We start from the raw sequence: 15,806 nt of genomic DNA, 5'->3' as shown, positions 1-15,806 counted from the left end.
CGGCAATCTGTCCTCACCCAGACAGACAGATAGACAGCAGCTGCACAGCTGCTCTGGCACCAGCAGGCTGGCAGATCAATGGCAGGGCAGGCAGGTGTGGTGCTGGTTTGGCTCATGAGCTGCCAAGAAATCCAGGAGGAAATCCCTGCCTGCTGCAGAGGGCAGTGTGGTTTGGAAGCTGCTCCAGCACGGCGGCTGCTGGTTTAATCAGCAAAGAGCCTAATGGATGAGCCCACTAATTCCTGGATGGTGCCAGCTGGCACTGGGCCTTTGCTGGAGGACTGAGGGAGGCTCTCAGAGCCTCAGTGGCACCCAGCTGCCGGGGCGGTGGGCACACACAAACACAAATGCCTCAGGGGCAGCTTGGGGGCAAGACTGGTATTAGAATCATTAAACACAAATAACCTTACCACAAAAGAAGGTAATAAAAGGAACCCCAACTCATCAGTGTAAAGAACAACCTAAGACTTCTTCCCCATTCTCCTTCACTCAATAAAGCAACAAGTTATCCTGGACCACCCAACAGGCTGCCAGCTTGGCTGAAGTTCTGTGCAGCTTCAAGCATTTTACAATAAAAACCTTTTCAGTCTGAGTGGTGGTGTCTTTTGTTTCTCCATTTTCATTTGCCAGGTTGGCCACAGAGACTTTCACTGTCATGCTGTCACTCCTGCCAAAGTTTTCAAGAGCACTGAAATGTTCACACACAAATGGATGGATGAGTTTGTTTGCAGCAAAGGAGGAGTATGACCTCCTGATACCAATACAGCACTCTGTGAGCCTTGTGAGCCTGTACAAGGGCACGGGGATGAAAAACAGACTCAGCCTCAAGGATCAGCCTCTCACCAGGCACTACAGAGCAAAAAGAGCTGACAGAAAAACAATACCATTTGAAACCTGGACAAAACTGCTTCTTCAACAAAAGATGGTAGAGGTGAAGAGCTTTCAAGTTACCATGAAAACAGAGGAAACACTAGAGATCCAATATGACAAGTAACTGAAGAACAACACGATTTAGATTTTAGATCCAGTGGCACAACCCAACCAGAACATTTTGCTACACATGAAACCAAACTCTGGAAAATTACAATAGCAAAACTTAGGTGATAACTGAAGAGGGGGAGGAATCTGTGTTTCAGGGCATACTGGGGAGCTTGCTGAATCTGTGATGGTGGACAATACCAACCGGTAAGGGCTCTAACCTTCACAAAATCACCTCTGTTCAATTGGAGAGCACTGTTTCTCCACTCCTTCCCAGCAGGTCAGTGCCGGGAACCTGCCACGCGTCCAGGCAAAGCCATCTAGGAGGGGAAACTCCCCAAAAACTAACCCCAAACCTGAAAAATGCTCAAAAGCCTGAACAAACCTAAGCACCATTTCTTAGATGTTTTATTCAGGAAAAACTTTCTCTGACTGTCAAGGGCAATCCCACCTTGAAGGTGTGATTACACTCAGTAAAAGTTAACTGCAAGTCAGGCAATTTCTTCCCCCAGGCCTTACTGAGCAGGCTCCTAAGCATTTTCCAAATAGCATAAAAGCAGTTGTATTGAAAGGTCTAGAATTCTTATTTGTTGTGGGTTTTTTTTCATTATTCTCAAACTGTCGAGCCTCAGCCACAGACTCACAGACCACAATTTGACAGAGGGAGCTGCTGGGAATGCAGCACAACAAAAGATAATTAAGCATTAAGCAAAAATAGAAGCATGTGTTCTCCCAGGATACACTCTAGGCACAATCATTTATGGGTAACTACAGAACAGTGACAGCGTTTCCACAAAATCTCCCACCAGGAAGCCAGATGACTCAAAAACAGACCTGGAAACTCCTATATCCTTTCATTTTCAAGCAATGAGGGAGAAAAAGCCAAGATGTCACAAAAGGCTGGTGGACTCCATGTATGCCATGCTGAGTCAGCATCTCACTGATTCCAAAGGCGCCGCTGAGATGAAGATCAGGCAGCAGCTCCCAAGGGAAGATGGGCCAGATCCTTCTGCTGTGCTCTCCACACAGGGTCAATGCATGAACACTGAGATCTGTTTGCATCAGGGCTGGAGGCACCACTCCCAGACATCTCCTGCCACTTTCCAAAAAGTCACAATCCATTTCACTTCCTCACAGTAAGCCAAAACCATCATAAATTAACAACAAAACTGAATATTGGTCTGAGCAGGATCTGCAGCCCTCACATCCTAGAGATTTCTGTTCCCACAGTAGGAAGATAAGGGCTTTGCTGCAGTCAGCAAAAGAAAGTGATTTTAAAGCATAATCAAAGCCAGTCTCTCTTAAACAGCTTCAAATATCCCCTATGACTTTGCAAATCCTGACCAAGGGCACCATCTTGCAGCACTTCATTCCAGCACAGCATTCTGTGCTGCTCAGTGGCATGAACTGTCCTTAAATTCCACTGAATCCACTGATTTTTCCTGTTCTTTATCAGCTGAATAACTCTGCTCCACTGCTGTCTCACTCATACAGGCAGGTGGGAGAATGTGCATCTCAGTGGATGCAGGAGGTAAAAAACCCCCACCAATAAGGGGGAGCCAAAGCAAAAGCTTTTACTTGCTCCCATCTGGGATTTTGAATGCATGCACAGAGCTGTACAGCCAGCTCAGGCAGCAGCAATGACTGCCTAAGCTCCACCATGTCCCTCCAGGAGGTCTCTGATCCCCGCGGCCATCCCAAACCACATCCCACCCCCGACTGTATCCCATAAGGAGCTGGGTCACAGCCACAGATCAGAGCACTGCCCCAGGTTATGTGGACATTGTTTGGCAGGGACAGAAAGCCATTCTGAGCTCCTCAAGGCTCCACCAGGCGTTGCAAAGCTCAGATGGACTGAGCAGGAATCCCAACAGCCGTGCAACGTTCTCCACATTCCCCATATCAGCACGGAGCAAGGAGCATCCAAGGGCATGTCCCAGAGTTTGGAGCTGCATCCAACCATCCAACCCTCCCAGCAGCTGAGGGGATCCCCTCAGAGAGGCCAGCCAGGCTCTGCCCGGACATGCCATCTCCTGGCTGAAAATGATGGCAAGCCTCATCTACATTTTCCAGCAGCTGTGTCAGCAGAAGAAATGCATCATCTAGATCCATAAAGAAATACTTCCATCTAGATCCATCTAGATCCACTGCACACCCAGCAGAGCAGGGTGCTGGTTTTGGAGCAGTGTAATTCCCCAAACAGGGTTACTCCAGGCCCCAGGGACACACTGCACACCCAGCAGAGCAGGGTGCTGGTTTAAGGCTCAGCTGTCATGCTCAGTCTGTTAACACTGTGTCTGCATGTTTACCCATGTACATCTGTGTCCCTGCATGGAAAGCCAAAGGAAAAACAAGGAATGCTTAAGAAATGCTTAGGAAAGAGCCTGGCTCAGTTACCAGCCCTAGCACCCACCAGCTCTGCCTCTGAACCCCTGCTGCCCACAAAACCCAGGCGCCAGTCTTGGCAGAGTTCAGAGTGCCCACACACAGGAGTCTGTGCTCAGCAATGCAATGATCTGCAATTTCAGGGTGCTTTTATCATTCTTCTTGCCATAACAGACTTTGGGACAAGAAATGACCTCTAGTTTGACCACCTGTGGGGGCAGCAGGACACCCTTCTTCACAGGATTACTCGATATTATTTTCATTTTCTAAGTGTTTTTCTTCTCCTGCTGTTTAACACTGTGGATGGAGAAGCTGTTGAAGGAAGGCAAGCAAGCCAGGAGCTGATGGGGATACACAACTTCCGACATTTATCAGCCCATTGGCCTGAGTGAGAGCAAAGGCAAGGCAGAGAGGAAGGACATTCACATTTCTGCCTATGCACGCAGATGATATCTTCATAAACTTAAATTGTTGCATCTTCCAGCAAGCACAAGAATTTTTTTCAACAACAATGGTGCTCCATTTTAATTATTTTTTCCCCTAAGCTGGAGATTTACTCTCTGAATGTGGCTGAAGTGGCAACTGAGTGTCTGTAGAGGTCTGAGCACAAGGCAGTGAGGAATCTCCCTCACACAGCCATAAAATCAAAGTGTGAATGTGCAAGGCAGGGAACGCACTTTGCTTTGTGTTTACACTCTGCCTACCACAGGGTGGTCTCAGTGCCTCAGCCCAGGGCTTCAAAGGCAGAAAATAATCACCAATAAACAATAGATACTAAGGCAGATAAACGAGGAACTCAAGCTATTGGTTAAATAGGCATGACAAAGGCTAATAGAATTAGCATCCATGGGACTTTCCTTGTGCTACAAAATAATTACAAAGGCCAGAATTAAAGTGTGAATGATCAAGAAACCTCCATGAGAATTCAGTAAAGATCTTAATGTATTCAGAAGTAATAGCTCTGCAATTCAGTTACATTTCTCATTAGGCATTGTTAAAAACTCCATGAAAGGGAAATGAAGTTAATTGAATTTAAATCAGCTAATAAATATTCTTTTGCATAGTCTTTTCCCGGCAAAAAAAAAAGAGATGATACCAGAAGTGTATTACCAATGTTAAAACCAGCAAAAGAAAGCTTATTGTACTCACATACAGTAAATTCTAAGTGTAAACCTTGTATCTTATTCGGGGCTGGGATAATTCTTCAAATCAAATGTTCAGGTAAACTGAGAAATGGTGACTGAAACACAGTATACACAGGAAAAATTCACCTTTTAACCTGGATTAATATTTTCTGTCTGTGTAACTGCAGACAATTCTGGTAGTCACACAAGCACACGCTTATGCCTGAGTATCTCCAGGAAATAGCTTAATAACAATAAATGAACAGAAGTAATGGAGAATACAACAGAAAATCAACTCACATTGGAATTATACATGACAGAATTAATTTGGGAAGCATGCTGTAATGCCAAATTTGATTCATGCAAGCAAATCTCACTAATTCGGGCCAACATCTGGCTTCTTATCTGAACTCTGCAAGCTGCTTCCTGATTTCCCAAAACTGGCTGGGATATTTAATAAGAACCAAGTCTTTCTCAAATTTTCCAATACTTTCTGTTATCAGGGATGCCAGAATTACCCTAGGTAGGTATTTTTGCAGGTACTGTGAATTGGATTGATCCAGACTTCACTGCTAAGTGTTCTGGTCTGAAGCCCAGGTATCTGCCAAGGAAGGTGGGAACCTACCTTGGAATGGAAAATGTGACCCCCTTCCCCCAGATCACCAGATGAGGAACTTTTGTGACTCAAATCACACTTCATTAAAAGAGGTTCATCCTTAAACCAGCATTGTAAATGCTTGTCCACGTATTACCTGCCTGTCCTTCAATAAACCGTTTGTGCTGAAGACAGACAAACTGTCTCCAATTTTTAAAGTAGCCACTATGAATCAGAATAAATATACTCCTCCCTATCTAGCAACAATGCCATCTTGGAGCCCCTGTAACTGCACCAGTTCTGCAGGAAGAGCACGTCTAATTTACAAAACCTCTTAGTTTATTGTGGGATAGCAGAAATCTAGTGCAGGAGAGACTGCCTGTTCAACAAGGAGACACACGTTATCACACACTGTACTTCTCAGGGGTCTGACCAGACTTTGCATGGACTCACCCAGCTCGGATCTGAGGAGAGAAACAGAACAGAGCAGTAACACAGCAGAACCCAGAGCTGCACAACCCTCTGAGATGGCTCTCCACATTTCACCAACAAGCTGTGCCTGTTACTGGGCTCAGCAAGGGAAGAGGCAGCTGCTGTCCCAGACTATCCATTGGGTTATCCATTACTGTCCCAGACTATCCATTAGGTTTTCTTTGCCAGTTACGGCTGAAACTTGAAACAGGCAAACACCCCAGGCCTGTTTCCTTCCAGCTTTTCTTTAAGAGGAGAATTCATCATGGGTCCAGGAACACAAATTAACGACGTCAATGCAAACCCAGTAGTAGTTCTAGCCCAGCCTGCTATGCTCACCACTGGAGCACCTTCCATCACTTGCCTCCCCTATATTCCCTCACCACACGATCAGAACAGAATTCAAGATGCTCCAGCATTTGTTATTTCACAGAATAACAGCAGCCAGGTGATGCTCATGTATTTCCTGCATCAGAAGCTGAAGATGGAACGAGACCCACTAATTCATCCATACAAACCCAAGGTACCAGGGCATGACTGCCCTTGCAGCAGACCACAGAGGGGGCTTAGCAGCCAGCTCCAACAGAGGAGCTGGCCTGGCAGATTGAGGAGCTTTGTTTCCAATCCTGCACCCCAATCCCCAGGCACAGCCCAGCCAGGAAAGATGTGACTCCAAATGACCAGCCCTGCAGAACATTTTCCCAGCTCTTTGCGTCACACAACACCAAACAATGTTACCACCATTTTCCATGGAAGATTACTTAGCTTCGTTGCAAGCAGCTTTTCCTGATGTTCAAGGTACCTTCTCTTTTGCAGCCCATTATGTCTAATCACACCCCCATGCAAAGGCTAAGAGATTATGTTCCTTGAGTAATCACACCTGAAATCAATGGAGTCTTTGCTTCTCAGATTATCTATATTAAGTATTTTTAATCATTCCTCAGAAATCATCCCTTTGCTCTCCTCATCAGCTCTTTCTGTTCCTGCAGAAACTTTCCAAGGGCAAGTAGTTTACAGTTATGGCAGGGAGCTAAATGTGCTTTATCCAAAGTGCAAATGAAGAGCTGTTATTCTCTGTCCATAACTGGGATATCCTGGACCCCGTGCTGTCCATACAGTGCTGCACTGAGCAGCCACAGCCAGGCACAGGCCCCTGATGTGCTCCAGCCCTGTGACTGCAGGTGCCCTTGCACACCCCATGCACACATTAACCCACCTATCATTCTCTCCTCTTCCCAGCCCTCAGTCTCCTTGGATCGTTCTGCATCACTGGTGTGCCTGCACAGCCAGTGTATTGCCAGTAACTGCAGGCACATGAGTTGGACACGCGAAAAGGCAAAACTCACCCATCCCTTTGATGCCGTTCATGGTCCCTTGCACACTCCCTCCCCAGCGGCCATCATCCTGGCTTCTGCATCTCACCACTACTGAGCAGAAACAGGCTTTACCCTTGCTGAGGAAATGCATCACCACACCTCCTGACAGAGCTGCTGCTTTCTCTGCTCACACAAGCAACATGGAGGTACCTCAGTGGGGGTACCAGCATCTTTGGGATCACAGCTGTGCCCCAAGCCACTCAGCAGCCTCCCAGGCAGACTGAATTTCAGCCTGAGCAGCACAAAGGAGGATATTGGGGCTATCTGATGGGCACAAAGGGAGTTGCACTTTACAGCTTCTGGGAGTTTTCAAGCTGTTGCGGGGTAATGTGACAGAAAATAAACATCTTTCAAGTAAAAATATCTCAGAATAAAATTGACATCCCATTTGTTTTCAGGACCAGTCTTCGTTTCAGATCCCTAGTCATTAAAAGAAACAATCTTCAACTCAATTGTGTGAGCAGAGGAATGCCCAGCACCACTGAGTGGCATTTTCAGTCAGCTGTCAGGTTCCATTTAGCATTCTGCACTGCTCCTGTGGCTTGGTTCGCCTGGAAATTTTAAATGCAAATGCATTTCCAAGATGACTTGAGAGAACAATATCAGAATTTTACCTCACACGACAGCTCCTTGCTCAGTTCCATTCAACTCCCTTTTCCTCATTCCCATATACACAGATTTGCTGCTGCTAAAAACAAAAGGCTTAAACAAGAAAATCTTTATCTACTATTTTTTCCTGTTGAAAGACTTTTCCTCACTCTTCTGTTTAAAGAAACCTAAACCACAGCTTAAGTAATGCTTTAAAATTGCCTAGAGCTCTAACTTGAGACACAGAGCAGGCAAGGAATTTCTTTAACAGTAGCGAATAAAAGCACTTAATTTAAATCATCCCCATGCGTTATTTTTCATCTTCCAAGGGCTAAATATGCACTGGCTAATTAATCACTCTTTTAGCGACACCTCAAACTCACCAGTGTTATCCTGTGAAACTGAGGGAAAGCCAACACCTCCGAGAGGATGTGCTGCAGGACAAGCACTGGGATTTTGTCTCTTCTTTGTGCTCAGTGCCAGTGAGTCCCGGGCCACAGATGGAGGCAGATAACCACCAGCTCTCATAATTCAACAGTTTCTTGAGAGGCTGTGACAGGGCTATTGGAGAGGCAAATTTTCACTGACCTTTTTATGAAGGCATTTATTGAGCAGTGACATTGCACCACTTCCAACAGTGTTAAATGACCAGAACCAGACTAACAGCTCTCCCTGGCACAAAGACATTGCTGAAATGATCAGAACCAGAGTAACAGTTCTCCCTGGCACAAGGATGACACTGAAATGATCAGAACCATCCTAGCAGCTGTCCCTGGCACAAAGACATTGCTGAAATGATCAGAACCATCCCTAGCAGCTCTCCCTGGCACAAGGATGGTGCTGAAATGATCAGAACCAGAGTAACAGTTCTCCCTGGCACAAGGATGGTGCTGAAATGACCAGAACCAGACTAACAATTCTCCCTGGCACAAGGATGGCACTGAAATGATCAGAACCATCCTAGCAGCTCTTCCTGGCACAAGGATGACACTGAAATGATCAGAACCAGAGTAACAGTTCTCCCTGGCACAAGGATGGCACTGAAATTATCAGAACTATCCTAGCAGTTCTCCCTGGCACAAGGATGGTGCTGAAATGATCAGAACCAGAGTAACAGTTCTCCCTGGCACAAGGATGCTGCTGAAATGACCAGAACCAGACTAACAATTCTCCCTGGCATAAGGATGCTGCTGAAATGATCAGAACTATCCTAGCAGCTCTCCCTGGCCCAAAGATTTTGTTCCCCACATGTGAGACCAGCCACTCATGTAAATGGAGGCACAGCCTCAGTGCAGCTCAGCAGTTTGTGCTGAGCCACATGGGATCAGAACACATTCTAGAAATTACAGTGCCTTCATGCTGCAGCAAGACATGCTCCAGTTTGCGCTGTAAAGAACAGCTTTGTGATTTGCATTTGTGATTTATTTTCAAACACACTCACAAAAGTGATACTTTAAAGGAAAATGAAGAAGTAGGCCACGTCAGCAAGCATGAATGATCTGAGCCTCCAGCTCTGGACCAATCTATCTTGCTGCAGTTAATATCCATATTTAACTCTACAGTTGAAAGAGGAAATACTATTTTTAGCCATTACCTATTACTTTTGTTCAGAGATTAAGTGCCACATACTATTACAGTATTTACAGAGCTGTTCATCAATCCCAACAGCTTCTACACTACAAAAAAAATTAATTAAAGTAATTTCACTGGCATGCTTTATTGTGGCCAGATTTTACAACCATAATTCTATCTACACAAATTAAATGAAAGTGCCTCCAGAATGGAAGTGTTAGGACTTATGACCGCAACCCAAGGATCAGATTTTTTAAAGCGCTCAGGGTGTGATTTTCTTATGCACTGAAGGTAGATAATTTGGCTTACAACAGACACATTTCCCTCACTGTCTCCCAAAGCACTCTGGATATAAAAGTCTGAATACTGAAAAGCAAGACCTGAAAATCTCGCAATTAACTCTGGACCCTAAATACAAGCCAGAAGTATTCAAAATCTGGCTATGTCTTGGGTGATGAGTAAGTACCTCTGGAAATTTTTCTTATACTCTGTCTGCTCTGCAATGTCTTTTTTATGGAGTTCCACTGGGACTGTGTCTTAGTTCCATATTCCTTCCAGAGTTTTCCCCTAATTAGATTATTAATAAGTAACAATGAGATGAAGCATGAAGTCAATCAACGACGTATATTACAGACATGAAACCCCTGTCAATACGTGTTTCATAACAAGTCACTTATCGCTAGTCTACCACAGAGGAACTAGATTTATTCACTGCATTCACCTGACTCCCACAATGAAGTTTTAGCTCTGTTTTGGCTACGAGGCAAGTTTCAGACAAAGAACGGTTTTGCCAGGCAGTGCCACTGCTCTACACTCAACTACCTACAGGATGACAAGTGGGTCCATTATTCTATAGCTGGCCTATACTGAAGTATTCCTTTAATTAAAGTTGTAAAAAAGCTGCCTAATCATCACCTAATAATTGTCTTTTCCTAAGAGCTAACAGGTGCAACAGAGAAGAAATGACAAGAATTTATTTTAAATGAAGCATCAAAATTTAGCTTTAGACCTATCTTCTATTATTCATCAACGTGCTAGTAAACACAAAACCTAATTGTTTCCTGCAATTTACCGTGACTTGCTTACAAGTATGCCAGCTGGAAACGATAAGCGTTAGGAAAGCTAAACAATTTCCTTTAACCTTTTTTAAAGGCTGTTCTCTCTTGTTGCTTCTGCAATATCAAAGCAGAAGCTTACAGCTTAATGCATTCCTGAAGAACACGAAGACACCGGACCTTTACCAATGATCCCTTACGAGCTGCCAAAACTAACAACGACGGCACACACACACAGACTGAAAGGGACAAGCCCATCTCCTGCATGAGCCATCGCAGACTGTGCATTTCAGGGTGGAAACATCCAAAATCATTCTGCAAGAACATTTTACTCATGCATTCAGGTCTTACTCGCGTAAGTAAGGCTTACAGTAGTCAGAGCACAGGAATCACATTTACAGCCAAGTCCAGTTACCTGAGATGGCCATTACAGACTGGAAGAGAAGGAGAGCAGTGTCGGCACAAACGCTGAAGGCAGTAAAACCCGCGAGGCCGAGCTCCGTCCAGCATTCCCAGGCACCTTCCCAAAGGCTGCCAGGGCTGCGTCTCACCCAGCGCAGCTCAGAGCCACGAACAAAGCCGGGAGCCCCCGCGCCCACGGCTGCCACCGAGAGCCCCGAGCCTCGGCCGCCGCCCGGCGCGGGGCTGCTCGGAGCCGCAGCCCCCGGCAGCGCAGCCCGTGTCCGCCCGGGGGGGGCCGGGCACAGACCCGCGGCCCTTCCGCGCAGCTCCGCGGGGCGAGCCCCGGCCGGACGGACCCGCACCACCCGCTTCCCCCGCAGCGCCCGGCCCGCACTCACCGCACCCCTGAGGGCAGTGCAGGCGGCGAGGCCCGGCCTGGCGGGTCGGGGGCGCTGAGCGGCCGCGACCCCTCACGGGGCTCCGCCCGGGCAGCGCACGGCGCACAATGCGCGGCCGCGGAGCCACGCCGGCGGGGCGGGCACGGGCGGGCCGGGGGCGGAACCCGGCTGCGAACCAGCGCCCAGAACCGCTGGAGCCGCCCGAGCCCAGCCCAGCCCGGCAGGGCCGCCGGGGGCACCCCGGGGCGCGGCGTCAGGCCGGCCCAGCACCGCTGCCCTTGCCGTGCGGCCCCGGTGTGTCCTGCGGAACCAACCCGGCCCCGGGCCCCTCCCCGGCCCCAGCCACAGTGGAACAAGGGATAGCGACCGGGCAGACACACGGACACAAGAAAGGGGCAGGTGTAGGCAGCAGCGCATTCACGCGTGCCAAGGAGAAACGATGCTGCTCCAGGTGCTCCGGTGCTGGAGGAGCTGGGAGGCCACTAGGAAACATCACACCCTTCTCCGGCATGCAGCGGTCCCGGCGAGGGCTGTGCTGGGGCTGGCCGGAGCGTGCTCCAGTTCCCCTGAATCATCCCAAACTGCTGCTCTGGCCGCGGCTGGGAGGGGTAGCTTGGATCTGAGCTATGCGATTTTAGGTACACCTTGCAAGGGTTTAAACCAAAGGAAGTTTTATAAAATCATTTCCACCTTGACTTTCAGCCACATCGAGTCGTAGCTTGGTTGGGCTATCTGGCAGGCACTGCTCTCATACCTCCTTCAGCTGTCCTGCCTGAGGGAATGACAGTGCCAATAAGCGAGTTCAAATGCCAGCTGTGTTTGCGTGTTACTGCCACTATATCTGTCACAGTACCATGGGTTTCAACCTACACAGTCTCAGGGACTGCTCATGCTTCATAGTCTTCCAGTGCCAGCTGGTCATCACCATTTACTGGAACTATTTGATCCAGTTTGCATTCCAGGTAGGAGGACTTTAAATGGTGATGGTACATCGAGGAACTAAACTTCTGTGAGGAACCTCTTATGGCATCAGAGCCTCACTTTGCTGGATTAATTTGTGATTATGCTAGGTAGGTGAAATACCATCCCAATATGGTGTCTTGGTGTGAGAAATATTTAGTTTTCACCAAATATTTAGTTTTCACTAGATGCCATAGCATCTAGCTGATAAATATTTTGCAAAATAGCTGCAATAGCTAAAACATCAAAATGAACATAAGGTTACTTACCATTGGGTAATTTTTGAGTGAAGCATTCTTTAGGAAGAGCTGAAGTTTTTCATCCCAGTCAGTGAGTTTACCTTGAGAATACACAGTGCACCTGAGGGCTGAGGATGTTTGTACAGAATGCCAGGGACCCACAGTTCCTGCTTTGATTCAGCTGCTGAATTTGCAGGCAGGTCCCACACAGCGTCTGTAGGAACAAAACTACAACAGTGATTGGCTGCTTGAAGGAGGATCCATCTCTGTCTTTTCTTTGCAACTATGAATTTTGGTGTAGATTGTTCACTATGAACTGGGCAAAGGAACAGGCTCTTGCCCCGTGACCTTCCTGTTGGACATGAGAACACTGCACAGTGGCAGTGTGAATCCCAGGGGTCCCTAGCACAAGGAATCTACCCAAGAAGCTGTTGCTGCCCTCTCACCCCATTGCCCCCATCGTGCAGGGCCTCTGCAGAGAGGGTCCCTGTTCCTCACGCTGCACAAGAGCTGCACACACCACTGTTTCTGCAGGGCTCTGCTGCACATACTGATGCAGGTAGTTTTTTGCTGTCATGCTCTTGCCCTTCCAAATCTGTCACTTACGCAGGTCCAGGGAATTGCTTATAGGATTTCTCTGGGCATCTTTCTAAGATTTTGGGTGATTAATAAATTTGGACTGCTGTTGACCTTGCTGCTAAGGGGTTGCTGCTTTCCATGCCAGTGTTGGCTGCATTTCCCTGATTACAAAAAAGGATTCCTACATCTCATATCATTAAAAGTTTAAATGCTAGTGGTCTCTTCGCCTAAAGAGTCCACATGCATCATCTGCAGGGATTTCAACTTTCTCCAAAAATACTTTAATATTTTTCATTTTCTATTTTTGATTTGTTTTTTGATCAATTTGTTTATTGCTGCTAAGGCTCTTCCTTAAGGGAGTCTGTTTTCTTTTTTAAGTACTGTTTTTAGTACCCTGAAGAACAAACTTACAGTAGCCCTATAAAATAGATTTTAAGTATTAATAGCAGTGTACTAGTAATGGCATAGGGAATGATAATATCTTCTTTAAAGTCCATTCACCAAAATTACCTCAATAAATGACATTATTACTCTGATAGTAGACTAAAAGCAATGAAATCATAAATCCTTACATATTTGCTGTTTATTGAAACAATTCTTTCAAAAAATTACCATAAAAGATCTGAAATTTCTGTAAGTCTTCAACAGCATATCCTGTTTGTCTTTGAACAGACACTCCTTTTTTCAAATTAAAAAAACAGGGGTTTTGTTACTCTCAATGTATCCAGATATATTACTCCCACAATAACTGGCTGCCCAGAACCGTTCAGAGCTGTTTTACCTCATTTATCCTTTGGCTAACACTTGTTTGCAGTAGCACCTGTAGCTGACCTTTCTCCAACAGCAAATACGAACCTTATATATTTGAAGGTTACAAGTTTTTTGAGCTTAAGCTGCTGGCATCTGCTGGCTCCATAAAGCAGTGAGGCATCAACACAGACACCTTGGAACAACTCACCGTGAGGGAGAGGAGAAATAATGGAAGACTGGGAAAATTCCAGCTGCTCATGAACATTACTGCCTTCAGGAAGGAGCTGAAGACCTGGGATGATGTAAAAACCAGAATGCCAGTAGGTAGCTCAATACTCCATCAAGATCCAAAGCTTGTAGGTTTCATATTTTCAGAAGCCAAGTCATATCCATGCAGATAAGTCCATACACAGATAGTACGTGGCATTCCTGCCTAAAGGACAACTCTGCTGTCATGAACAGCTCAGCTTCCTGGTCAAAATATCAGGACATTTGCAAAGAACAGCTCTGGGTGAGAGAAACATCCTTATTAATAAGGTGGCTTTTTTGTGCTGATATCCTGAGAAGTTCACAGAAATTTAAAAGACAAAAATGTGTATCAGTACAAAAAATGAACAACCTATCTAAATAACTGAAGGAAAAGCCTGTGTGTCATCAGAAATGCTGCCTGCGTAATTTGATTTCTTTGGAGAAGGCCTTGGATCCATATTATGACCATTCCAGCAGCCAAAACATACGCAATTACATGTATAACCTTCCTGCTCTTACCTAATCTGGGTTTTTCAACCTCCTGTTAGCTTTGTAACTGAGACATCTTCCAAGTGACTGACTCTGCAGCCTCCTACATGCTGAATGAAAACCCGCCTGCCAGGAGGATGGCTTTTGTGTTTGTACCTTTGGGTGGACCCCTGAAAGTCAGAGACACTCGGGAGTGCCCAAGGAAAGGAGTGAAAGATAGTGGTTTTAAAAGCCACCCTCGAGGAGCATTCGCTGCATGGAGCATTCCAGGTAAATGAGAGGGAAAAGCATCCCAGGAGCAGCAGCCAGAGATCAGTGAGGTGGGTGGCAGCTGCTGCAGGGCACTGGCTGCCTCCTACCTGCTCCCATGAGGGGAATCCTGCACCCAGGCCTCAGGCATGTGTTGTACCTGCTGTTCACGCAAAAGCAAGGTGTGTTCTAAAGGCTCCTTAGGGCTTCTTTCCTCTGCACCAGAGATGTTATCTATGCCACATGCTGCTCTAATTAAAACCTTTGTTTAATGAACAATGTGTAGGGGAAGACTCCGTGATGGAGAAGACTGGTCAGAACAGCTACAAATCCACTGAAGTGTTTCAAAGTGATTTGTATAACATTTTTCAAGTTCAGCTGTGTACTATTAATGTGCCTTTTTTTTTTTTTCCTGTGGGAAGTACCTGTTTTCTCTTTACTGTGCTTCGTTCTCCCAGTTCAAGACAGTTTGTGCCCCAAGAGATGCCAGTGGAACAGAGATGGAGAGAAGAAAAACCATGCAAGGAAAGGTTCACACACTTCATGTGACCACTTCTCTGGTGCCCTCTACCCCTCAGGACAGAAGAAAGCATACCCCATCCCAAAATATTGCAAAATGAGAAGAAACATTTTGGGGAGGCAGGTTCTCGGTGTTTGAGGTGTTCAATACATGATGGAGGAGATCATGAGATGTCAGTGCTGTGCAAAGATCAAGGCACTCAGAGCAGATCTGCAGAGACCAGGCACAGAGGATGGAAAAGCACTTTATGGTGAGCTCATGACTCAGTACCATGATTTTCCAAAAATGCTGGTAACAGGAGAACAAAGTGTCACTACTACCAAAAATTATTGCCAATCCAGTCAGATTGCTAATTCATTTTATGAAAATCAACAGATTGTGTGATGGAATTTCAGACTAGACCTAGCTTTTATAGAAATCTGTTGGTCTTTTCTTTCACAGGCAGCTCCTCAAAGACAATGTAGAAGGTGTTCAAATTTAGTCTTCCCTACACCACAAGCCTGACTTGCTGACTTTTTAGATCAGACAATGACAAGTGTCTAGGAGTCACTTGAGCAGAGGAATGATTTCAGAGGTTTATAAACAAATCTCTCCCGATTCATTGTGTCCTAGAGAGGCAGACCATTGCTCCCAAGCTGTCTTTTAGGGGTTTTTGGTGGGTTGCAGCTATACACACACACTCAGCTCTCTAAGATATTTTCTCTTACATAAGCAGAGCTTGGAGAATGCTCACAGCTTTGCTCAGCAGTCATTAATTTCCCCCCAGTGCTGCAAATTGCTGCTTTGCTGCTGCTTCCTCTGCTTTACCCCAGCACCCAAACATCTCT

General features: G+C 46.2%; 1 protein-coding gene across 4 annotated transcripts in view; it reads right to left on the bottom strand.

The window, feature by feature from the left end:
- Window positions 1-13,780, bottom strand: part of PRR5 (proline rich 5) — a 59,661-nt gene extending 45,881 nt beyond the window's left edge. Inside the window, exons 1-2 of one of the 4 annotated variants that reach the window (XM_063155753.1) lie at window positions 13,681-13,780; window positions 12,174-12,357 (exon numbers count right to left, since the gene is read on the bottom strand). The gene's annotated coding sequence lies outside the window, so the exon portion shown is untranslated. Of the gene's footprint in view, window positions 1-10,559; window positions 10,712-10,944; window positions 11,034-12,173; window positions 12,358-13,680 lie in introns of those variants that run through there. The other 3 variants (XM_063155756.1, XM_063155755.1, XM_063155757.1) reach the window with 3 other exon arrangements.
- Window positions 13,781-15,806: the final 2,026 nt, after the last annotated feature.

Source organism: Melospiza melodia, chromosome 4 (assembly GCF_035770615.1).
Source record: "Melospiza melodia melodia isolate bMelMel2 chromosome 4, bMelMel2.pri, whole genome shotgun sequence".
NCBI lineage: Eukaryota > Metazoa > Chordata > Aves > Passeriformes > Passerellidae > Melospiza > Melospiza melodia.
The sequence above is the reverse complement of the archived record's forward strand: the minus strand, read 5'-3'. Positions and strand labels throughout refer to the sequence as shown.